The sequence below is a fragment of the Bos javanicus genome, chromosome 24, assembly GCF_032452875.1.
Source record: "Bos javanicus breed banteng chromosome 24, ARS-OSU_banteng_1.0, whole genome shotgun sequence".
Classification (NCBI taxonomy): domain Eukaryota; kingdom Metazoa; phylum Chordata; class Mammalia; order Artiodactyla; family Bovidae; genus Bos; species Bos javanicus.
In genome coordinates, this window is record NC_083891.1 from 37,248,110 (window position 1) to 37,274,713 (window position 26,604).

General features: G+C 45.1%; 1 protein-coding gene across 3 annotated transcripts in view; it reads right to left on the bottom strand.

Annotated features, from left to right (window-relative positions):
- The window catches only part of LPIN2 (lipin 2), a 93,324-nt gene extending 70,221 nt beyond the window's left edge, over positions 1–23,103 (bottom strand). Inside the window, exon 1 of one of the 3 annotated variants that reach the window (XM_061399838.1) lies at positions 23,082–23,103. The gene's annotated coding sequence lies outside the window, so the exon portion shown is untranslated. Of the gene's footprint in view, positions 1–5,348; positions 5,431–5,745; positions 5,923–23,081 lie in introns of those variants that run through there. The other 2 variants (XM_061399842.1, XM_061399841.1) reach the window with 2 other exon arrangements.
- Between the last annotated feature and the right edge of the window lie 3,501 nt (positions 23,104–26,604).

The following is a 26,604-nucleotide window of genomic DNA, read 5'->3' on the forward strand; positions in this document are numbered from 1 at the left end:
GATGGTTTGACTGTCTCCCAGTTGATAACTATACAAAATCATACAATAAGATTAACGGATGAGTTTATATTGAAGAGCTTCTACCTTTCAAGGGCCCTTCAGAATGAATGAAACTGCACGTCTCTAGCACAGCAGGACACACCTAGCTTATCAGGAGCAAAAAACGTCACATCACCACTAAATGAAGAGATGAGAACCATCCTGACCACCGCACACTGCCTCTGCTTATTCAGAGGCAGGAGAAAGGCTCAGGTAGATTTCAATTCCAGATTAACCAATGAACTTCTTTACAATTATGATCCTTTCTCTATAAAAAGGAACACATCTTAGTAAAGATTGGAAAACATCTTACAAAAGATTGAAAAACAAAATAATATCACCCCTTCCATTATGTTTCAGAAATAGGTAGATGCATACATTCAGCCACTGAAGACATTACTTGGTGCCACATACCCATCTTCTTTCCTGCGAGAAAGTCACTAGTCCCAGCTTCAGAGTTTCTGAAGGAGGTTTCCCCTGCCCTCAGCATCTCCTCTTCATCTACAATTACTTAATCATACTCACCAAAACCAAGTCACTTCTAAACCTAGGTACTGGTTCCTCTTCTCTTTGAAATATTACTGTCTTTAATCGTGTTTCTTAAACTTTTCAAATCCACGTTCCTTTGCACTCCCCGTAATGTTACATAAAATATACAACAACTAAATTAACAAATGACCAAAAAAGGTAAAAATCAAGACAATTGGAGAGAGCACAACAGGTGCCTTCAGGTACTAGGTGGCACCACCACCTGGGCACCCTGGATCTGATGCCCTCCATACATCAACCCGTGAAGACCTGTCCCTTCCTCTCTCCCCCCTTCACAGAGACTTGTAAACCTACAGATCTTGTCCCCATGACCGGTCCCCAATGGTGCCCGTTTAAAAGTTCCTTCCCTCTTCAAACTATCTTTTCGCTAGAATACAACAAGCCTCTACATCTGGCTTCTTATTCCATCCAACAGTCCACCTCTCCTCCACTCCCTTTGGTTCAATATTTACAGAGCAAAGGGGGCAGATTGGCCACAGGGAGTGTCTGAAAACTAAGGCAACAGTTGTTGTCTCCTCTGACCCTGGTGAGCTGCTAGAGGAAAGCCATGGATGACTTGAGAGCAGACACAAAGCAGCCTAGGACAAACGAAAGAGCAACTGTGTCACCACACGCAGAGGGCACGCCTCCCTGCAGCTGATGGCGATCAAGGGAAGTGGGTCTAGAGGATTAAATGTTCAGGCAGGTGGAGATGGTTGGGAGGAAATTGACAGAGGAGAAATTCAGATTTGCGAGAAGGACCATTCTAGATTTTTGAGTAGGAAAGATGGAAAAAATGCTAGAAGCTGAAAACAATTTAGAATTTACAAACCACTCTGAATTTTACTTATACTCTCAAAGCGTTAGTCTCTCAGTCGTGTCCAACTCTCTGCAACCCCATGGACTGTAGGCCCTGAGGCACCTCTGTCCATGAGATTTCCAGGCAAGAATACTGGAGTGGGTTGGCATTCCCTTCTCCAGGCGATCTTCCCGACACGGGGATGGAAGCTGGGTCTCCTGTATTGCAGGCAGATTCTTATACTCTGCCTGGTTGAAACAAAAATCAGTTGACGCAGTTCAGACAAACTTACATATTACAAAACAATCAAGGGAATTGGTACAGAAAATAAATAAGGATATGAAATGAAATAAAGCCAACAGACTCAGTTACTGTTCGTAAGATTAATTACTGTTCATAAGATTATCTAAACTGTTCACACATGCCAAGAAAGTCAGATAAAGGCAATCCATCAGCTACCAGGGCAAAGCGAGCAGTGCTTTCCTGGGAGCCAATGCTTCTCCTCCGAAGAAGCAGGGAAGTCTTATTTGGATAGGTCATGTTGAAAATACGCAGATAACTACAGATACACACAACACTGCATAATAAAGTTCTAAATGCAAACAGGACAAAAACTGGCCACGTATTCCAAATGGCTTTTTAAAAGATCACCTTCTAGTCCCAGCCTCTGAACATGTATGTAGTCTCTCAAATCATATATTTGATATAAATAGTCTAAAAATAATTTTAAAAGCACCCCCCACCCACCAGTTCAGTTGGTAAAGACTCTGTCTGCAATGCAGGAGATCCTGGTTCGATTCCTGGGTTGGGAAGATCTGCTGGAGAAGGAATAGGCTACCCACTCCAGTATTCTTGGGCTTCCCTTGTGGGCTCAGCTGGTAAAGAATCTGCCTGCAATGCAGGACACCTGGGTTTGACCCCTGGGTTGGGAAGATCCCCTGGAGAAGGGAATGGCTACCCACTCCAGTATTCTGGCCTGGAGAATTTCATGGACTATTCAGTCCATGGGGTCGAAAAGAGGTGGACATGACTAAGCGAGTTTCACTTTCCACCTAACAGTCATATAAACCCCTCCTGGGGTTTGGCCACACCCTTCTGGTAGACCTGAGATGAAGGCAGGCAAAGGGGCTGATGCTGTGGCTAAGGAGCCTTGCTTTACCAGGTGAATGCATTCTGGCTCCTTTCTTCATTTCTTTGTAGCAATTTTAACACCAGTCTAACCGACAAACAGCATCATCGCAATTTAGCACTCAAAGTCTTTAGAGGAAAAGAGGTTCTGAACTATAATCAGTGAAGCAAACAAGATTGTACAATATAATTTATCATCATTTAATTCCAAAGGTCACACTACGGGGCTTTATCTTGCATCGCAGCACCGTTTATCTCCTAACAGATTTTCTTTTCCTTCTTCCCTCTAGAGGGAATGGATACTTAAGAGCCGAATCCCCAAGTCCCAGGGTTCCAGAGCAGGCCAGACCACCTGGACCCAGCTTGCCGCTGCCAAGGACTCACAGAGATCCCAAGCAACTCTCTCTCCACTTTCACCCTGGACACATGTGAAGTGTCTAGCTGGAGTGACAGAGTGTAACTAAAAGACTCAAGCCCAAGGCAGGGAAGGTCGATTCCCCAAATCACCGCTATTAGCCAGCAAAGCCACCAAAATGACTTACTTAAAATACTTTATTACTAAGATAAAATCCATACAGCACCCTGCTCCAGCCTGTAGTAACTATCCTCAAAGTTGCAGTAAGACAGCATTTATATAGGATTCTGCCTGCCAATGCACGAGACACAAGAGAAGTGGGTTCAATCCCTGCACTGGAAAGTACCCCTGGAGGAGGGCATGGCAACCCATTACAGTATTCTTGCCTGGAGACTCCATATGGACAGAGAAGCCTGGTGGGCTACAGTCCACGGGGTCACAGAGTCGGACACGACCGAGCATGCACCCACCGCCTACAGAAGGTGCTGCTACCAACCTGTGTGTTGTTTCATCACAAAGAAGGCAAATGACAAGTCAGAGTACTCGGGCTCAGCCAGGAGGAAAACAACGTACTTCTAAATGAAGCGAAATACCACAGACCAAAACAGGCTTTCAAAATAAAGGCCCCAAATCACTGCTCAGAGATAGATGGGCAACTCAATGCAGGCACACACGTACACACACAGCGACAGCCGCTGGGGTCGGATCAAAAGGATTTAAAGGTGGGCAGACTTGTTTGAAGGGGCACTTCCTGACAGGTTGCTAAGCACCCACGGGAGGCAGCTGAATCCACCTCCTAACTAGACAAAGCTTCCAGCTGGGTGTCACCGCTGCCACCTATGAGGAAATGCGTAGAGATGAAGCAGCATAGCTGCCAACACAGAGAACCAAGCTATCTCTAAACTCAAGTTAATAGGTAAACACTGCAAAATGTTCACTGTAATGTATATCAGTTCACTGAACACCTCCAGCGGGGTGGGGGCTTCCCTGGCGGCTCGCAGTAAAGAACCCACCTGCGATTCAGGAGACGTAGGTTGGATCCCTTGGTCAGGAAGATCCCCTGGAGGAGGAAATGGCAACCCACTCCAGTATTCTTGCCTGGGAAACCCCAGAGACACAGGATCCTGGGAGGCTACAGTCCATGGGGTTGCAAAGAGTCCGACACGACTGAGTGGCTAAGCCACCACTACCACCTCCAGTGAGTGGCATGGCCTGGACTGTGCATCCAGGGCTCACAATTCAGGAGAGCTGAATTCATTCAGGAAGTGCCACCAGCTCTCGAGTCACTGTTACGGACACACTGTCCACGTCTTCCTACCTTCATTCTACAGACCTCCACAGAGATGCTTCTAGAAGCTAGCCTTACCCTGGGAGCTGGCAGCTACCGGAGTCTGGCCTTCTAGGACACAGTCTAGCTTAGGAGAGAGAGTGTGCAGTCAGTAACCCAAACGTGGCAATCCCCAGTGACCAGCACCTTTCGCAGCCACAAGAACAACGGAGCAACCACACAGAGCCCAGCCGATCCTAATCATCTGCTTCTCACCAGTGTCTTTACTGTACTGTCAGATGGCCTTCCAATGCTCCCACTTCCAGTTCCTCCAAAACAAAGCTTCTCTAGTTGGTTCTCAACCTCACCATCAATTACAACAGAACCTACCAGTCTCATTTCTAGCATTCTTCGGCCTTCACCATCCACCCCTGGGCCTGGAGGTGCTCCAATCTGACACATCACCCCCAACTGCACTTTATAACTGGAGGGAATCGGCCACCCACACGGTCCAATGCCTTTCCACCCCTGGCCTGGGGGCTTTTCACACTCCTGCCCAGGATGGCCTGAGGCTGCCGCCCCTTCAGCAGAGACGATGCTGCACTAGGGGGCCCTTCCCCTGCTGCTCCCACCTCTGCTGTACCTGCCGCCCTTTCCAGTGTTACCGCAGCTGGGAGCAATCAACATCAGACCATCAACATATAAGCCATCAGGGGCCCCTAAACAATTTCTAAATACTTCAAAATCTACCTCAGGACTGGCTACGTGTTGTCAAAGCTTTAGAAACTAGCCACGGCAAGTTTCAATAACCAGTAACACTCACGAGCATCCGCACAGGGCAAAGAGCTTCAATAAGGCCTGGCCTGACACCAAGGCAAGGGGCACTTTTTCAGTGTGGGGACGGGGGGAGGGGGCAGTTTTTCAATCGTGCATTTTTAAATGAAACTAGCGGTTTGCTAAGTTAATTCTTAACATTTCCGAACTGTCCGACTTCCAGCACTTTCTGAAAGGGAGGCTGATCTTTCTGGTAAAGGTTTTCCTAAAGGTTTTCTTCCAGGCCACATGCCCAGTATTCACTGGGCACAGTCTCCATCTACCCCGGCGAAGGGAGAGGTGGAGACCCGCCGGGGTCAGAAGTCGAGAGAGAAAGCCTCAGCATCCTTTGCACACGGTCGACGCAAACGGGGATGTGCGCGGGGAGGGGGTCTGGGAGGAGGAGGAGAACTACTCACACTCGGGATCCGGTCCAGAGCCCGGAGGCGGAGACGCCTGGAGAACGAACGGCCACAGAGAAATAACAGCAACTTCCCGGCCGAGCCGCGATCACGTGCCGGGCCCCCTCCCCCAGGCCCGGGGGCGGGATGGAGACGCGGCCTCCGGCGGCGCTTCCCTCGCTGGGACCCGCGCGGCCGAGCGTCTCCGGGACCGCAGCTCCGCCTCCGCGCCGCAGGGCCGGGCAAGGGGGCCCGGAGTCACCCTCCACTCGCGCGCCGGGGGCGCCGAATTTCTCCGCGTCTGCCCGCCCGCAGGGGGCGCAGGCAGGGGGCCTGGCCTGCAGCCGAGCTGGAGACGCCCCTCCCCACCACCCCCATCACCGCGGGGAGGACCCGGCCCCGCGACCCCGCTTACCTGCGGCGACTCCGCTCCCGGCCCGCGCCGGCGCCTGGAGGGCAGGCGGCGGCCGGACGGCTTCGGCGAGGACCCGCCGGGCTGGGCGCGCTCGCGGGCGGCCGAGGGGGCGGGGCCGGCCAGGGGCGCGCGCGGGGCCCGGGATCCCGCCGCCGCCGCCGCTGCCTCGGGAGCCGCCTGGGCCGCAGCCGAGCCGGGCGGCCCTCATGAATGGGACGCGGCGGCGGGGCGGCGGAGCAGCGGCGGCGGGCGGGCAGGCAGGCGGGCGACTCGCAGGCCCCGCCCCGCCACGTGACGACGCCGCTCCACCGCCCCCTCCCGGCCACGCGCCGCCCTCCAGCCCGCGGCCCCTTGCGCAGCGGAGCCTCCCATCTCCCGCGCGCTCGGCGGGCCCCTACCTCTGGCGGGCGTGGGGCCATCCGAACGTTACCTTTCTATAATAGTGTTTCCTGGTCCCCATGGCAACCCTGCAGCGCGTCACGAGCATCTTAGAGCCCAATTGCCCCAAAAGAATAAATATGAAAGGGGCTTCCCAGGTGGCTCAGTGGTAAAGAACCCGCCTGCCAGTGCAGGAGGCGCAGTATCGCTGGATCTGCAAGGTCCCCTAGAGAAGGAAGTGGAACCCCACTCCAGTATTCTTGCCTGGAGACTCCCATGGATAGTCCAGAGGGTTGTAAAAGAGTCCCATGCGACTGAACACAGTAAAGGGCAAAAAAGATACAAGGCCTCAGTATTTCATAATCCACTTTCGATTACCAGTAGCACATCTGTTTGATTACTTCCCTGCGCCCCGCCCCCATCCTATTACACATTCCTTTTTGAAAATATACATTTAAGCAAATGGATTGCTCGGGCTGGATATTATTGTTGCACACTGGCTTTTATCTCTTCGCTGCCTATGCCCTTACTGAAAGTTATGAATGGAAGTACATGTGTTCCTTCCAAATTCCATTAACTTCTCAGTATGCATCCTGTGGATGACAACTTACACAGATTTGAGAATATTGAAAAGTAGGGCATTGATATAAAGCTCCTCCCAAGCCCAGCCGCAGCTCAGTCTCCTCCCACCGACAGAGTGTGGGCTGACAGGGCTGTGACCAGGGAACCAGCTCCCTGTCTCAGGGCCCCTAGGTGGCCTCTGCAGAAGGAACCAGACAACCACTTCCTCCTCCAAGTTCCTTCTGCCTTTCTCAAGCATTCAGCCAAGCTTCACCCCATCCTTAACCAGGGCCCCACAGAAACGTAGGTGGTTTCCTTGGCCCAAGGACTCTAGAGTTTCCCTTTTGGGTGCCAGGCTTCACAAGTGGATAAAAATTTTCAAAGACAGAGGCTGGACGTTTCCCTTTGTGTTTCAGAGTATTTTACTCTGCTCTGGAGAAATGAAATTAAAGTGAGAAAAATAGTTGGACCCTTACTTTCTATGTTAATAGAATGGGAACAGGAATGCCTTTCTCCTGGGGTTGTCTTGAGAATCACACACCATTACTCTTAAAGCAGGCTTCCCTGGTGGCTCAGTGGTAAAGAACCCACCTGCCAATGCAGGAGAGGCAGCTTTGATCCCCAACTTGGGAAGATCTCCTGGAGAAGGAAATGGCAACCCACTAAGTATTTTTCCCTGGGAAATCCCATGAACTAGAGTTGCCTGGCAGGCTACAGTCCATGAGGTCGCAAAGAGTCAGGACTTAGCAACTGAGCATACAGGCATAGTAAAGTGCCTAATTTAGCTTAGTGTGGGACCTGAGTATTCTGTTACTTGTTTGCTTTTCTCCTCCCCACCGCCCCCCTACCCCTTAGATTTTCCTGTTTCTTTGAGGCCATTCTCACTGCCTTGGGAAAGAGCTTGGGAAGAAACTATTCTGTTAGGCCTCCTTCCTTTCGTCATTCAGGAAGCCCTACACATCCTCCGTCCCTCCAAACTACCTGAGATTGGATCCCTTATCTGAGTGACAGGTTCACGCATTTGCCATTTCCTCATTCTCTGATATTTACCTACATTACGCCACTACCTAAGCAAAACAGAGACTCATGAAATATCTGTTGCGTGATATGCCTTCACTTCCTGCCCATGACTTCTCTCCTGGCTCAGTTGGTGAAGAATACGCCCACAAGGCAGGAGACCCAGGTTCAGGAAGATCCCTGGGAGAAGGGAATGGCAACCTACTCCAGTATTCTTGCCTGGAGAATTTCATGGAGCCTAGTGAGCTACAGTCCATGGGATCGCAAAGACTCGGACACTATTGAGTTACTAACACTTACTTTCCTGCCCCTAACATCTAAGAAGAGTGTTTGGAGCCTCCATTCCCTCCGAGTCCACTGGAATGCAGGAGGAAAGAAGCACTTCCTGCAGATGTCCTAGCCCCACTCCTTCCCACTTTGTGGGAGGAGCCTCACCCTCCGGTGTCCCCTGCCCCAACTCTGGACCACCCCTCCATGTGAGTGGGCTCAGGAAGCTGGAAGCCACGGGGTGGGAGAGAAGGAGCAGGAGTCGGCTTTCTTGCCCCCGCAGGCCATCAACTTATCTCCCAACTTGGCTCCCCAGCCAAGATGGAAAGAAGAGACTCTGCTTTTTCACCTCTTCACAGCCTTGCTCTCGCTCCTCCTCCACCCCTGATGCTACTCATGCCAGAGTTACCAACAAACTTTTGGTTGCCAAATTCTGTGTACCCTTTCATACCGTCCCTCACAGCCTCAAGAGTAAGATACTACTGAGCACGATTTCCTCCTGGAAACTCCCACATCCTCGCCCTAGCCAGAAGCCCAAGGGCCCCATGCCCGTGTTCAGAGAATTTAGACACCTCCAGCAGCCTGGCCCACCGTGACATCAAATGCAGGTCCATTGCATTTGTTTCTTCAAACCTGCTCCTCCTGAATCTCCTATCATGGCTAGTTGCACCATCATCCATGTAGTCATCCTTGCCAGAAACCTAGGAGGAGGTCTTGTGTCCTTCCTCTCCCCTCCATGTCCACCACGTCTTGTCGTTTCTACTCTCCAAAGCTCTCTGTTTTGATGGGCTTCAGTCACCTCCCCAGCTGCACAACAGGAGACCTCACCTTCTAGCCATCAGGCCCTCTCCCACAGCATCTCTGAGTGTTGGGGTCCGGCATGAGGCACTCCGCCCATGGCAAAGGTCATGGAGAAGGAGGCTTGACATACGCAAAGGCGGGATCGAGCCTCAGGAGTCCCCCTGGAAATTCTCGAGCATCTACCCCCATAACCAGAACCTGCCTACTTAACTACTTTGTGCTCTCCCCTACACCTCTGACTTTACAGGGGGCTGTCCCCCACCACCTCTTTCAGAGAAGGAGTTAACTTAGAGCTCCAGTTAATAATAATTCCTGAGCGTGATAGGAGTGTTTCAACCTACAAACTCCTCTGAAGTTTCTCTAGCCTGCCTGACAGGCTCGTCCAGCCACATGTGATTGCTCACAGCCTCCCAACCCTGAGAGGCACGAGATGCTTTAAACCTTCTAAAAACAGGTTCCTTAGAAAAGTTAGAAAACCATTAGTATAAGTATAGTGGGCTGATTAGAAATTGTATTGGTGAAGGGTTTTTCATTTGTTGAGCCAATGTTTGTTGCTAAGACTCCACATTCCCTGCCCTTACACATGTTAATGAATAAATAGAAGAAATAAGTATTAACCTTTGATATAAATCACATTAGACCTTAGGCTAAGTAAATTCTTTCCTTAACTAAAACCCACTACACCCTCACCCTATAGGAATGTAACTTTATTTGGGTGGCGTCTGTTTTAAGAATAATCGCCCTTGGAGAAAAAAGCATTCTGGTTGACTGACCACTGCCACAAGGAGAGGGTCGTAAATTGTCAGCAGGCCCCCCTGGCCAGAAGATGATGTAACACCCCTAAGACCTCTGTATACATTTGTATGAAGCACCTGACTTTGATAAAAGTCAGGACTGCTGACCCCACGTGACTTTCGTATAACATCTCAGTGTATAAAAACAGACTCTGGAAAATAAAGAATTTGGATCAGTTCCTCAAAATACTGGTCTCCCCATGTCTCTCTGTCTCTCAAACTCTGGCTGAGTCTCCATCTGGAGCGCGGAACCCACCATGCTTACTAATTATGCCTGGGCTTCTAAGATCCGACCGGGGAGGCCTCAGTGTCTCCTCTCCTTCAGGAGAACGGAAGGACGCCTGCGGCCTACGTAAGTGGTGCAATCTTCTTGTCTTGAAGTTTTATTGGTCTCCCGCATAAACCAAGCTACTCAGCCTCTTTTCTCCACTGAATTTTCCTACTGAGCTATCCTCATTCTATTACTCTTTATATCTTTGATGAATATTTAAATAGTCGCCGACGCCGTCTCCCTTTCGAATACCCTGGATCAGCCGGGGCTGGACCCCGGCATCTGAGGATTCCCTGGGGGACATATTCCAGCTGGTCTCCCTGCCCTCTGTTCCTCAACTTCTAAGCACCCTTCACCTTGAATCACAGACGAGACCCGGGCACCAGTTATTGGCAGTCCACTACCTAGAGGAAAAAGCCCAGGTTCTCCTGCATAGCATCCAGGGTGCTCTTCTCCGTTCCTCCTCCTTCTAGCTGGTATGCTTTAGCCATCCCTTCTGCAGCAGGCTAGCTTTTAAAACATGAACATTCATTTTTCTTCATGCATTGCCCCCTTTCTCCCCCACCCCGCACCGACCTCCCGCATGAGAATGCACCCAGACATGCTGCTTGTCTCAGGGAACTTCTGGAAAGCAGAAGTTGCCTGCAGACCTTGCCTTCCTGTCCCAGATTTCCACAATCTAAACTCGTCGAGGAAGCGATCTAAGTCAGGAGAGAGAGGGCCGGTGAGAAGGGGGTCTCGTTGAGGGGTTTTGGAAGAGGGAAACATGGTCACTAGGATGAGGATCCAGTTTCCGCAGCCCAGAGTTGGAAGGCAGGGGGTCCTATGCCCTTCCGCTGGCAGCTCCAGGGGGAGGGGATTCAGTCACAGAGAAATAACCTTGTTGTTTTCAGTTTATGCATCTCTTCTGTGAGAACACAGACTAGTTAGCATTTTCTGAGCCATCACTGCTGAGCTTTCTAGTAATTCTAACTACAAGCCTCTGAGGCAGCTGCTATTGTTAATGCCAGTTTATTGAAGAAGGGAATGAAGGCACAGAGAGGTTGAGTGACTTGCCTTGGGCCCCACAGCCAGTAAGCTGAGACCCTGACCTTCACCCCAGGCCTGCTTGACGCCCCAAACCATAGTTTCAGCCAGCTTCCCACCAGCTTCTGTCTGGTGCCTCCTGTCCTACCCCAGTCTGCATCCTTTTTCTTGTGTCTCTAGTCCACCTTGCACAGATCACAACTACAGTGCTTAGTCCACACACAGTAGGCGTTCAACAAATATTTGGTGAAAACGAAAAGAGGATTTCCATTTCTAGTTATATGCTCGGCTGAGTATCTAACTCTTCCACTGAAAACAACAACAACAAGAATACTGGGTAAAATATTAAAAGATATATTCTAGAAGGGATCAAAAAACTGGCAAGGAGTTAAGAAATAGTCCTAGGAGAGCATATAAAGGCCAGAACTCAGAGCAGTAAGCAAAGGCCAAAGTCACCTTTTGCCTGGAAGGTATTTGCTGAATTGAATGAATCTGAATATTGGTTTTTGCAGCTTTGGGAGTCTTGGGGGCAGAAGAAAACCAGAAAACCAGAGGGTCTGCTTTAAGTGGCGAGTTTAGTGGCAGACCTAATAAAGGAGGGATCCCAAGTGCAAAATCATAGAATAAGAAAAAAATGTATTTTTAAACCCACCCATTGGTCATAGATTGAGCCATAGAGCAAGTCTCAAAAACTTGGAAAATTTCCTATCATACAGAGCATATTCTCTGACTACAATGCAATTAAGTCAAGAATCAGTTAAAAAAAAAAAAAAAACTAGAAAAATCCATTTGTTTGGGTCAAAGAACAAATCCATATGAAAATGTAAGTGTTTAAATACTGTGTATCAAATATTTGATACTACGTGTGAAAACTTGAGAGAGAAAGCTAAAGTAGTTAAAGTGAAATTTATAGATCTAAAAGCTTATAGTAGAAAATAGCTTTAAATGTAAAGAGCAAAAAAGTTAGAAACGGAACACAAAATATAGTTCAATAAAGCAGTAGAAAGGAAGATAAAATAAAAAAGCTGAAAATATACAATAGAAAGGACCAGTTAAGCCAAACACTGGATTTGTGAGAGACTAACACATTTTACCAGAGAAGGCAATGGCACCCCACTCCAGTACTCTTGCCTGGAAAATCCCATGGATGGAGGAGCCTAGTGGGCTGCAGTCCATGGGGTCGCTAAGAGTTGGACGCAACTGAGCGACTTCACTTTCACTTTTTACTTTCATGCATTGGAGAAGGAAATGGCAACCCAACTCCAGTGTTCTTGCCTGGAGAATCCCAGGGATGGGGGAGCCTGGTGGGCTACCGTCTATGGGGTCGCACAGAGTTGGACACAACTGAAGCGACTTAGCAGCAGCAGCAACACATTTTACAGACTTCCCAGATGGCTCAGTGGCAAAGAATCTGACTGCCAAGCAGGAGAAGTGGGTTTGATCCCTGGGTTGGAAAGATCCCCTGTAGGAAGAAGTAGAAACCTATTCCAGTATTCTTGCCTGGAGAATTCCATGGACAGAGAAGCCTGGCAGGCTACAGTCCACAGGGTCTCAGAGTCAGACACAACTTAGCAACTAAACCATCACACAACACATTTTACAAACCTCTGGTTAAAACTGATTGAGGGAAAAAGAAAAGGTACCCACAATGTGAGGAATAAACTATATTCCTATATAGTTTATAACCACACATGACACAGAAAGTGAGGACAAATTTGTGAGCATTTCTATGCCAATTAATTTGAAAACTTAGATGAAGTGGGAAAAATCCAAGAATTATGTTAATAAAACTGAAATAGAAAACCAGAAGGGGCTCATAACCATTCAAATAGTTGAATCTATTGTTAAATTTTCTTCAAAGAAAAACCCAGGCTGAAACAGTTTTACCAGTGACTTCTACTGAACATTCAAGGAATAAATAATTCCAGCCTCTCACAAGCCATTCTAGAGTATGGAAAAAGAGGGATTATTTCTCAAATCATTTTATAAGGCTGGCATAACTTTACACCAAAATCTGATGAGGAGAGTGTGAGAAACAAAATTTCAAGTCAACCTCATGCATAAATATAGACAGAAGAGTCACAGGCAAAATTTCAGCAATTTGAATCCAGCAAGACAATAATTATAACCAAATTGACTTACCCAAGAATACAAGGTTAATTTCAAATTAGAATAATCAATTAATGTAATTTGCCACATTAAAACATTAAAGGAGAAAAATCATATAATGATCTCAGTGGATGCAGACAAATTCTTTCATAAAATTCAATATCCAGGACTTCCCTGGCTGTCTAGTGGTTAAGACACTCCAGGCTTCCACTTCACGGGGCACAGGTTTGATCCCTGATCGAGGAGCTAAGATCCAACATGCCTCTTGGTGTGGCCAAATTAAATACATAAATAAATAAGAAAAGTAGAAAGCTTCAATATCAATTCAGATGAAATTCTTTGAAAACTAGGAATATTTTCCTTGATAAAAGCCATTTATGAAAACCTACAGCAAACATTATAGGTAACCATTCCCTTTAAAATGGGCAACATGATAAGTGTGTTGCCATCTCCACTTCTATTCAGTATTGTACTTAAGGTCCTAAATAGTGGAGTAGGAAAGAAAAAGAAAATATATATTAGATTGCAAAGGAAGAAATCACAATGACAGTATATATAGGAAATTCAAAAGAGTATGTACACAGCCTGCTCAGATGAATGAGAGTTTGGTGATGTTTCTGGCTATAAAAGTCAACATGCATAGACCATTAGCACCTGTATATACAGTCAATAAACAGAAATTAAACTTTTTGAAAGATGCCATACAATGTTCGCTATATTTACCTTAGACTCCTTAAGCTTTCATATTTCTACACTACTGACCATTCTTTATCAAAATCAGCATTAAAGTACAGACTGTTTCTTCAGGCCTCTAATACCAAAGCTCCTGAATCTAGTAAAACTTGTACTAAATAAATTTGCATGCTTTTCTCCTGTAAGTCTGTCTTTGTCAGTTTAATTTTCAGACCCAGCCAGGAACCCTGGAAGGTCAAGGAGGACATTCCCCTTCCCTACAGTATCAATAAACAAGATACTTAGGAATGAATCTAACAAAGTATGTGCAAGACTTCTACCAAGAGAATTACAAAATTTCATTGAAAGGCTATGAAGAAGACCCAATTAGAGAAATATATTCTTGGAGAGAAAAGACCCAATCTCATAAAAATATTAATTCTTCACAAATTGATCTATAGCTTCAATGCATTTCAATTTGAAATCCCAACAGAAATCTCTTCTTCAAGAGGCCCTTAAAGAACATAGGACTTCCCTGGTGGTCCAGTGGGGAAGAATCTGCCTGCCAATACAGGGGACAAGGGTTTGATCCCTGGTCTGGAAAGATCCCATATGCCATGGGGCAATGAAACCAGTTTACCATAATTACTGAACCTGTGCTCTAGAGCCCAAGAGCCCCAGTTACTGAGCCAATACACCCAAGAGCCCACGCTCTGCAACAAGAAGCCCCCACACGCAAAAGCTGATGCACTGCAATTAGAAAAGCCTGGGTACAGCAATGAAGACCCAGTGCAGCCAAAAATAGAGTTCCCACAAATCAATGAAACAACAACAGCAACATAGAGGGAGGAATTACCCACCTATATACCAAACCTATAGTAATCAGTAAGGGTGGAATAGGTTCAGGGAGAGACAAACAGACCAATCAAACAAAAAGGAGAGCTCAGAAACACCCCCTGGCATACACAGACATGCAGTGTATGATAGAGATGGTAGTTCAGATCACTGGGGGAAAGATAAACTTTTCAATAAGTGATGAGGAGGAAGTTGGTTATCCATATAGCAAAAAGTAAATTTGAACCCCACTCTACACCACATCACCAAATCAGCTTTAGATGAATTAAAGACCTATATAAGAAAAAAAAAATGCATTAATGTCATCCTTTCAAGTATACACTTTCTTTTTCACATTTTACTATTTCTGAAATTGTGATTTTTCTTACAATCAGTGGCAAATTAGATTCAATGATATATAATATGAAACTTTTATAAGACAATACAGGAGAATACATTAACAAATTCTGGGTGAGGAGGTATTTCTTAAATAAGAGTTCAGGACCTGCATAATCAAACAAATATTCGAATCCAAAAGATACAAAGAATTGATATAAATCAATAAGTAAAAATCTAGCAATCAATAGAAAAATAAGCAAAAGAAATGAAGGGGAATTTCACAAAAGAACAAATTTAAATGGTTCATAACCAGGGAAATGTAAATCAAATCTATGAGATAGCACTACACACTCATCAAAGTGGCTAACGTTTAAAAAGTTGTTCAACGCCAACTGCTGATGCAGAGTGACCAGCCAGAACTCAGACACTGCAGGTCAGATTCAAATGTATAATAGCTTTAGAAAAACAAGTCGGTATTACCTAGACAATTGAATGTGCATGTACACAAAGTCTCAGTAATTCCAATGTAGGCCTGTACCCTCGAAAAACCCTTGCACAAGTGGGCTCAAAAACACATTCCAGAATCAACAGCAGCATTGCTCACAATTGCAAAGAGGGAGAAACCATCCAAATGTCTACCAGAAGTGGACTGGATTGTTAAATTGTGGCATAATCGTACAGTAAAATACAATAGGAGTACAACACGGATGAATCTCAAAAATACGACGTTGAGGACTTCCCTGGTGGTGCAGATCCTGGTTAAGCATCTGCCTGCCAATGCAGGGGACACAGGTTCGAGCCCTGGTCCAGGAAGATTCTAAGCCTGTGCCCCACAGCTACTGAAGCCTGCATGCTCTAGAACCCGTGCTCCACAACCAGAGAAGCCGCCACCCCGAGAAGCCCTCACATGGCAACTAGAGAGTAGCCCTCACTTGCTGCAACTAGAGAAATCCCGCTTGCAGTAACGGAGATCCAGTACAGCCAAAAATAAATAATTTTTAAAAAGATAGCTCTTAAAAAAATAAAATGTTGAGCAGAGAAGCAACAAAGGATTAAAGTATGGGGACTTCCCTGGTGGTCTAGCAGCTAGGACTCTGTGCTTCCAATGCATGGGGCCCGTGTGCAATCCCTGGTCAGGGAACTAGATGCCACGTGCTGCAACTAAGACCCGGCACAGACAAGTAGATAAATAACTTTGGGGAAAGAGTGATTCTATTTACTCCATTTCATCCACCAGCAACTCTAGGTAATATATTTTTTAAGGATAAAAGCACAGGTAATAAAAGTTATAGAGGAAAACAGTGAAGTGAGTAGTAGAAATATCAGGATAAACTTAAGTTTGACAGAGTAGACAGGTGCAGGTAGAGAGAGGGCCTTCGGTCGGGTGTCGTGGCTTGGGTGGTGGGTCCATAGGTGTTTTTATGTATCTTTTTTTCTCAAGAAAAAAAAATTTTTAATGAAGGACAAATGAAAATGAATAGACGAATACATCTCTATGATTTTCAATGTTATTATTTGCCTACTAGCTTTGCTAAGTTTACCTTCAGCACTTGCAAGACCATCAGTATGTCTTACCACTTTCCTAAGAAGCTGCAAGGAACAGTTTGTTGTTGACAGAGTGTCACAGCCTATTTCCCAATAAATCCTTGTAAATGAGGAGGAAGAAAAGTTATGTAAATAGGCCAGAAGTGCAAAGGAAGCAGGAAAGAAGTTCTAAGAAATCACTCAAATAACCTTAACCTCCAAATCATCCCACTGAGCTTGTTTGCATTCTTTTAATCAGCGGTTATAATTCTCAGTCCTGAGAGCAAAGCCATCTAAAGATGGACTTTCATATTTTCCCTGGCTATGTGCTGCCAGGGTCATAAAACCAGGGACTTAGGAGGCCGGTGTGTCCCATCTTCTGTGAGAGCAGAAATCCCCTTGTGTAAGTGGTCCTGTCTCTGCTTGGATCCATCCAGTGGGGGGCAGTTATTCATGTTGGGGGCACTCAGTCCCTGACGAGGCAGTCAGATCTGTTGTCCTCCTGGGTAGGCAGATCTATCTATGGGAGCCCTTCCTGAGGTCATCTAGGAGAGGGAAGTGTGTTAGTCACCATGTCTGACCCTTTGCAACCGGATGTACTATAACCCGCCAGGCTCGTCAATGGGAGTTCCCAGGCAAGAATATTGGAGTGGGTTGCCATTTCCTTCTTCAGGACTCCCCCCAGATCATTCTCTCTTTGGAGTGCCTGCCACCTTCCACAACTGGGCAATCTAGAGAAGATGTGTCCCGTAGATTCTGTGTGAGAAAGATTTGATTCTCGGCAACTTGAGATTTTTCTGCTTCCTTGTAGAACTAAGCTTTCATCAGCATGCATTTTACATTACCACGGTACTGCAATATTAACAATAACACTATCCAACTGAAAGTCTTAATTTATCTACTTAAAAAATAATTACAATGTATAGTTGGAACTATATGTAACTTTGTTCTGTATTTTTCAAGTCTCCTGTAAATGTGCTATCATACTTTCATAATTTAAAAAAGAAAAAAAAAACCTGCCATAGACAAAACATTGAAGAAAGAACATGGCAGTGAGCCAGTAAAACTATATTAACTAAAACAGAAAAAACAGTAACACTAAATTTAGAAGCTGTGGGGTTGGGGGCATTTTAACTCTCCTAGGAAGGACTCTGCTCCAAGCCTGCTGGAAAACCACAGCAATTCACGGAGACACCTCATAGCAAAGACTCTGGGACGGGTCTGGAAAACTGTCCATCTGTGAACATTAACTTACTTGCACGTCCAGATTGCTTGTTTCAGCAGCTACTGTCTTTTTTTTTTCTCCCCAGAATAGCCACTAATTTGAAAAGAATGTCTGGACAACCTCAAACTGTTCTTAGAAAATATGTTTGCAGAGGATGTCTGCTGTCCTTGAACTTGTCCAAAAGGCTTCGGACTCTGTCCTGTTCCTCCTGGGTCCGGGGTCTTTGTTTTTCTGACAACTCCTATTGCATCCACTCCTTACCGTCTCTCCTCCTCCTCATTTTCTCCTTCATGAAACTCTTCTAACTACACTAATTTTTCTCTTCTTCTTTCCTTCATATTTCTCTAAATGGCTTGCTAATGTTAGACAAATGTCTTCCAATGTTAGGAAAATCAGGGGAAGGCATGTAGCTTTGGAGACTGTTTTCTTGTTAGAGCTTGAGTTTTAGCATTCTCACCAGGAGCAGCTTTTATCATCAAGTAATAAACCCCAGGATATATGAAATAAATGCTCAGCACGTTTAGAGTTCTGTGTCCTTATTAATTAGCTAACCGACACAGCCTTCCCTGCAGTCTGTGAGTTACTAGGTACCCTCCACAGACTTGTATGAGGACTGAAACTACTTTTGAACTCGGGGATGGCCTGGTTATTGGTGGGGAGGGGAGAAGTGCTTGTCTCCAAGGATACAGAAAAATAGACAAGGTGCAGGCGGCACAGACTGGAAACTTGCCAATGTTTCATTGTTGGAAGTCTGCTCTTCCCAAATTGCCCTTGACCTCAGTCAACACAGTCCACCACCCCACTCCATCCCCTTCTCCTAGACACAACACACACTGCTGGGACTTTCTGTTCTATCTGGAAGGGAAAAGATAAAGGAAAGGTACAAACAGGGGAGTGGCAAGGAGGAAAATGATAAGAAAGAAACTCAGACCTCTGCACCCAATCAGACACCAGTTTAATAATCGCCTGTCCCTAGAACAGAACAGGGCTTCCCTGCTGGCTCAGCAATAAAGAATCTGCCTGCCAATACAGGAGACCCGGGTTTGATCCCTGAGTCGGAAAGATCCCCTGGAGAAGGAAACGGCAACCCACTCCAGTATTCTTTCCTGGGAAAGCCCATAGACAGAGGAGCCTGGAGGGCTACAGTCCACGGGGTTGCAAGAGTCGGACACAACCTAGCGGCTAAACAACAAGAACAGAAGCAGGAGCACATTGCGGGTGGGGTGGCCGTGGAGAAAATCTTCCCAGAGCTGATGTTATCACCATCAAATAACCACCTTCTAGGTTTCACAGCTGCTCAGACTTTCTGGAATTTTCTTATGATCCTGTGCCAGAAACCACAGTCCTGTGTGTCCACAGTGTGGATATCAGCACAGCCTGGGATGGGATGGGAGGATGAGGGATGGGATAGGGGGTGGTGGGGAATGGGATAAGGGGATGGGATGGGGTGCGGGAGACTTTGAAAGAATCCTATAAGATACTAAAGGAAATTCAAACTGGGAACGTGGAATTTACAATGGAAACCAGACACATAATCTGTCTTCCTGTTCTCAGATTTGAGTCTAAATTTAGATCACATGTGGAAGAGCAGGACCAGGCCTGGAAAGCTTTTCCTGCCAGGCTCACATCACTTTACCTCTTCTTCTATTTTAGCCTCAGAGAGACAGTTTTGCGTTGTTTCTGCTTTGGAGATAGAAGGGCCATGGAAAGCTAGCCCCCTTGGCCTTAGAGAGTTTTATCAACTCTGAGAAGTGCTCCTCGAAAACTCCTATTACTGTTTGCTGAGACATTTTCCATATCTCTGTTAGCTAAGTGAGACCTGAACGATGTTTGTTTGGGTGTAACCAACTTGACTGTTGGGAGCCAACTATTCCCCAGTGTAAAAGTTTCAGTTTAAGGGAAATCAACCCTGAATATTCATTGTTGCTGAAGCTCCAATCTTTTGGCCACCTGATGCGAAGAGCCAGCTCATTGCAGAAGACCCTGATGCTAGCAAAGATTGAAGGCAGGAGGAGAAGGGGGTGACAGAGGATGAGATGGTTTCAGGGTATCACCGACTCAATGGATATGAGTTTGAGCAAACTCCGTGAAACAGTAAAGGACAGGTAAGCCTGGTGTGCTGCACTCCATGAGGTCGTAAAGAGTAGGACGCAGCTGAGTGACTGAACAACAAGGTTTCAGTAGGTATCAAGGCTCTAGGCCTTTGAATGCAGGGTGAGTTTTAAGAGAAAACTCAGCAACCTGGAGAGAGTCACAGCAGATCTTTGCCTCACCCCAAGATCTTTCCTCCGCCAGACCAGTGAAGACTAAAGGGGTGGTTTTAGTGACACACCACTCCCTCTCGTGTCCCCCACACCCTTCATCCATCTTCTGGTCCATCTGTTAACTAGACCCACCCCCATCCTCCCACTTAACATCCCCCCAACTTTGCTCAAGTTGTTCCCTCTTTCTGCAGTGTTCTCCTGATCCTTCAGTTTTTTCCTTCTGGGTTCTGTACTACCTAAGAATCTTCTCTCATCTTATCAGCTGGATATAATTTTTCATTTCATTTTATTGAGAGACAAAGTAGTGTATTGGTATTTCACATAAGGTCCTGCATTATGATTATTTATAAGTAAGTCCAGTCTCTCCGGATCATCTCATAGTTGACCGCCTAATTCATGACTAGTTTGTTATAATTGCTTCAATAATACCCAGCAGTGTGTCTCACTCATTGTAGAAAGCAGTCTAATATTTGATGTACAAATGATAAATGTGGGCTTATGGATGCATGCTCAGTCATGTCCAGCTCTTTGCAACGGCATGGACCGTAGTCCGCCAGGCTCCTCTGTCCATGGGATTTTTCAGGCAAGAATACTGGAGTGAGTAGCCATTCCCTTCTCCAGGGATCTTCCCAATCCAAGGATTGAACCCTCATCTGCACTGCAGGCAGATTCTTCCCCACTGAGCCACCAGGGAAGCCTGAATGTGGCCTCGAATAAGAGCAAAGTTGGATCTATTCAGCAGTGGGTGGTGACATACAACTGATATCCTAGGGGAGACAGCAAGTGGTTTCCTGGCCTTGTCCCCAGCTAGAACACACAGCTCACCACGCTTGCCTCCACCAATCTCCAACTTTGTTCCTCTCCCTGCCAGCCAAGTTCATCTCCTCACCACCACTGGAAAATGTCATGCTCATTTCTGGGTCTGAAGCTTTTATTTTGACATTCTTCCTACCTGAAATGCCCTGCTTCACTGCTTCTGTGTAAGTCTTGCCTTCCTTCCCAGACTCAGTTTAAAGTGCTCCAACTACAGCATTGTGCTTATTCATGAATAAATCCAATCTCTTTCTGGATCATTTTTGAGAGTTGACTGCCTGATCCATGGCTAGCTTGTTGTTATTGCTTCAATAATACCCAACAGTGTGTCTAACTCATTGTAGAAAGAAGCTTTATATTTGATACACAAAGCTGGTGAAGCTTTCCTCCCGCAGCTTAGCCCTTGGTAGTGTAAGCAGATAGGATGAGGGTCCCCAGAGGAAAAGCACCAGATGTAGCTTTTGACTTAAGAAGAACCATTTTAGGCCTAAGCCACTTTGTGGTCTAAGCCTGGCCACAGTGCTTGCCCTTGAATAGGTCTCAGTAAGGATGATCAAGGGAACAAAAGAAGAAGACTGTTACCAGGCAAGAGAAGTAACAATCGCAGATAACAAATGGTCGAAAAAACTCAATTCTGTGTCAATGGTAAAGATCGGACAGAAGCACTTTCTGAACTATTTTGCAGAATTTAGATGCCCTTCAAGGGTTCAAGCCACCAAATCAACTGGAACTCAGAGGATGGTGATATTAACCTTTTATGACCCTGTGATTTCAATCAACTAAAGCTTGTACTCTGTCAACTTTTGCCCCAAATCCATGAGGAATTCTCCTCTGCTCAAGCCCCTTTATGAATATACATATACTCTTAGCTTAAAATTTCCCCAGTTGAGATGTTCGGGGTACTTTGGTGAGGTCCCTGTGTTCTCCTCACTTGCTGAAAGTAGTAATTCCTTCCTTCTCCAGTTTGTTGGCTTGGTTGTGACTTTTGGCTCAACAGCAAGAGGCAAACCCCGTTTTCCAATAACAGTAGCAGCGTGCTCTGAAGGAAGGGCAACGGATGAAAATTTCCCACCCCTGGATTCTCATTTCTGCTCAGCTACCAGCTGGGCAATTTGCTTCATCTCTCTTGACTCATCATCTATAGAATGACTATTCTGATGACACACTCTCCAAAGCCCTTTTGGGTTAATACATTGTGACACTAATCATTCCAGCCTTGAAACTTCTCGCACCTACATTGATGCTACTATTGAACTGCAGTAACCTGCATTGTCACTTATCTTCTTATAGTGACGTCTGGTTCATCCAACTCATCTGCAACTTCTTCAAGAACCAAACATGTGTCCTTCAATTATTTGCAGCCCTGTCACTTGGATAGAAGTTCTGGTAATAAATATTTTTTTGGTAATAATGACAACAACAGATCGTTACTAATGCCTGTACCCTTTTTCCTGACGCTGCCTTGAGGATGCCGCTGTTTTTACAGCTGGAATCCACGTTGGGTCACGGTTTATACCAGTAACCAGATTTGGGGTCCTTAACAGCATCATTGGGGCTTCCCAGGTGGCTCAGTGGTAAAGAATCTGTCTGCCAATGCAGGAGCCACAGGAGACACCGGTTTGATGCTGAGTCAGGAAGATTCCCCTAGAGGAGGGCATGGCAACCCACTCCAGTATTCTTGCCTGGAAACCCCATTGGCAGAAGAGTCTGGAGGGCTACAGTCCATGGGGTCACAAAGAATTGGCATGACAGCTCATTGAGCAGCTCTAACCCTGGATTGTGTACCTTAATACTTCTTGTTCTATGTGAAAAAGTCCCACACTTCTACCTATTTAAGCTATCTTTGAGATCGTCTTCTTACTTGCAGCTGATCACATTGCTGATATAAAAATTCACCAGTTTCTTATTAAGGGTAAATAAGATAATAATGTAAAGCTCTTAGAATCTCTCATAGTAAGCCCTCAACAGATGGATGCTATTATTACTATTTTATTTTATTTTTTTAATTTAAATTTATTTATTTTAATTAGAAGCTAATTACCTTACAATATTGTATTGGTTTTGCCATACATCAACATGATATTATTACTATTTTAAAAGTATGCCTCCATTGCGTCCTCTTTTCCCCTAGCCCCCACCCTATGACAGTGGAGGTTCATAATGAAAGAAATACATTTTTTAAATTAACCTATGCGTTTGTTTTTTCCTTTCTTTTTTTTTTTTTTGGCTGCACCACTCAGCTTGTGGAATCTTAGTTCCCTCACTGAGGGATTGAACCCACAACCACAGCAGTGAAAGCGCAGAGTTCCAGCAACTGAACCGCCAGGGAATTCCCAGCCTATAAATTTCTGAAAATATACTGCAGTTTCAGTCTTCTCAGGCTGTCATAACAAACTACCATAACCTGGGCCACTTATAAACAACAGAAATTGATTTCTCACGGTTCTGGACGTTTCAGAAGTCCGAGATCAGGATGCTGGCCTCGCCATGGATCCTCCTGTGGTTATAGATGCAGACTTCCAGTAGCCTCACCTGATGGAAAGAGGGAACCGAGGTCTCTTTTATAAGAGCGCTGATTCCATTAAGAGGGCTCCACCCTCATGACCCAATCACCTCCTAAAGGCCCCACCTCCTACAACCATCACTTGGGAAGGGAAGGCTTTAAGACTTCCCTTTAAGGCTTTTGGGGGAACACAAATATTCAGTCCACACAACTACCTTACTTCAAAGACACCATCATAAGCGCCTGAACTGAGACAGTGCTCAGTATTCATAACTCAATAAACAAAATTCTAAAAATTCAATCCATTTTTAGTTCTAGGCTAAATTCTATGCTGATAAAATAGGATAGAATACAGGCTTATTGCTCAGACATCAGAAGGTTGCTTTGTTTTATAAAAAAAGATTCAAGAGAGATTTTAAAAATAATTAAGCTTCACTTAAGAAAAATTCCTTTTATGTTCAAATTCTCAGGAGCAGGGCAACAATATTACATGAAGTGAAGTACTTCTGTATCTCTCCCACACATGTAGAGTTTAGTTTGCAAAGATTGCTAAAGACTCTGATGTCTTCTAGACTTAGTACACTTCTAATTAAAGGTTTTCCGGTCTCATTTCATTGGGAAAAGCTATTAAATCGCCGGGCAGATCAATGAACAGCAGTGATATTTCTTTTAAACTTAGCATCATAAATCACCTTGACTTTAGAGAGCCACACATGGGGATGGAGGGGAATTTGATCTCTTTGTATTTAGTGGCTATGATCTATTCTTTGCAAAAATCTCAGAGGTTGATGAAAGAGGGAAAGCATAATAAAGCAGAGAAGTGTCTGTCTGTGGATGTGTGTGTTCTGATTGTGGTGTTTGTGTGCAGATGTGTGTTAAAAGATAAAGTTGATTTTTCAACCTCGGATCACATATTTTAGGAGCTGGATTGAAACATTTGGAGAGAAAAGAAAGAGTAGTCACTGGAGTCCTGGGAAATTTTAATTCACATTTCTCAAGGGAATAAGCAATGCATCTACTTAAGAAAAAAAAAAGAGGGTTTAATTTATAGAAGCCCCTTCAAGGAGAATAAAGAATATGGAATAATAAAGTAGGAAGTATACGATGTTGTTAAAGCTTTAAATAGTGGTAACTATTAAAGCAATTTCCAATTAAAAAAAGGGAAGATTGAGAAAGAAAGATTTCCTAAATGCTCAGAAACTGGAATTTGGACACATGATAGAAAATTTATTTTACTTTCATAATTGTATGAAGAATAGGGTTTGTAATAATCTATAGGTATAGACATGTCTAAGAGTTCAACTAAACGATTCTAAAAACACTTCTGTGGGATAAATATTTGTAAATTAAAGATTTTTTTTACTTTTTTCTTTTTTGGGTTAAAGATATTTTATCATTTAGTATACAATAGAACTACAATTCTATACAGATATACCCAGTTAATTTTCACGCATTGATTAATCCTTCCATCACTCTGGTTGGACCAATGGGTAATTTGCATTTCCTATTCCCTGATGCAGAATCTAGAAACTAACTGGGCAAGCTGTGTGACTTGCCCAAGGAGAGTGGGTTAATCTCGGTGGAGCTAGCTGAAAACAGGGCGTAAGTCCCTGACTCACCGTGCAGCCTTTCAGGGCTGTGAAACTGTTCTTCCTGTTTACATTTTCAGTTTAACCAACACACATGGTACACCTGGAAAGGTTCTGAACACGGCACAAGGCAGAGAGAAACGGGAACGCTCTTTTTCTGGCTGTCCCCACCAACTCAGACATCAGGGTCTTCCCAGAACCTGAGTGAGGGGTTTGTGACAAACACTTACGGAAGAGCCAAAACTCTAAGCAGAACCTACGAAGTGAAGACAAACAATAGGCTGCTTGTTAAAAACTGCAGTTTATTAGAAGTCAGTGCTAAATATGATAGTTCTAGCCACTGACTAAGCCAAATAGAGTTTCTTTCTCAACCACATTGTTTAGCATTTCATGTTTCGAATTTGTGCCAAGTGACTTGCAAAAGAAATTGTTTTTTAAAAAACACACTCATAAAGAGCATTTGTATATATTAAATCACAGTTTTACTTAAATGATTTCTTCTAAGTATTCAAATGGGCATAACCTCTAATTTCTGTGTCTTCTCTGTGTAAGGCTGTAGTTTATTGGATAATAGTGAGATTTAATAATAATGAGTCTTAATAAGTGCTTTACATGTGGATTAACTCCACCCTCACAACAACTCTTAGGGGTAGGCATTATTATTACCTCTGCATTACAGATGGAAAAACTGATACTCCAAATATTAAGCAAATGGATTTGGGTCACCTACATAGCAGGTGGTAATTGGCCCCAGGATGGCAGGTTCCCAAGCCTACCAACAGATACAATGTCAGCAGCTACAATAGATAAGTCCAATGAGCACAGATAAGAAATGGGCCATCATAAGGTCAACTTTATATATTATAACATCTTCAAAAAGTTTAGTTTTTCCGTTACATTGTTTTCTGCCCTGATCTACTAAAATGTTATAAGGCAGGAAAACAATGTCAGCTCAGTCATTAGGAATCCAGAAATAGAAAACTTTTAATATCTGTGTGAATCATTGTAAATAGAAGAAATCATGAAAAAGGCGCACACATGAGAATCTTTTTAAACCTTCTTAAGGCAAAAGAGTACTCTTGCCTGGAAAATCCCATGGACAGAGGAGTCTGGTGGGCTGCAGTCCATGGTGTCACTAAGAGTCGGACTCGACTGAGCGACTTCACTTTCACTTTTCACTTTGATGCATTGGAGAAGGAAATGGCAACCCACTCCAGTGTTCTTGCCTGGAGAATCCCAGGGACGGGGGAGCCTGGTGGGCTGCTGTCTATGGGGTCGCACAGAGTCGGACATGACTAAAGTGACTTAGCAGCAGCAGCAGCAGCAAGGTGAAAGAGTCAATAGAGTGTTAGTCACTCAGTTGTGTTTGACTCTTCGTGATCCCATTGTAGCCCACCAGGCTCCTCTCTCCATGGAATTCTCCAGGCAAGAATACTGGGTGGGTTGCCATTCCTTTCTCTGGGGAATCTTCCTAACCCAGGGATTGAACCTAGATCTCCTGCATTGCAGGTGGATTCTTTACCATTTAAGTCACCAGGGAAGCCCAAGGTGAAAGAGGGGCATGGTTAATGTCTTCCATCTTTCAGCCATAAAGATTATTTTTAATTTTTATTTTTTTTCTTGGTCTTCATTGTTATGCTCGGGCTTTCTCTAGTTGCAGTGATCAGGGGCTCTTCTCTAGTTGCCGTGTGTAGGCTTCTCATTAAAATGCCTTCTTTCATTGCATGCTGCTAAGTCACTTCAGTCATGTCCAACTCTGCGACCCCATAGACGGCAGCCCACCAGGCTCCCCCGTCCCTGGGATTCTCCAGGCAAGAACACTGGAGTGGGTTGCCCTTTCCTTCTTCCATTGCATGGGCCTCAGTAGTTGTG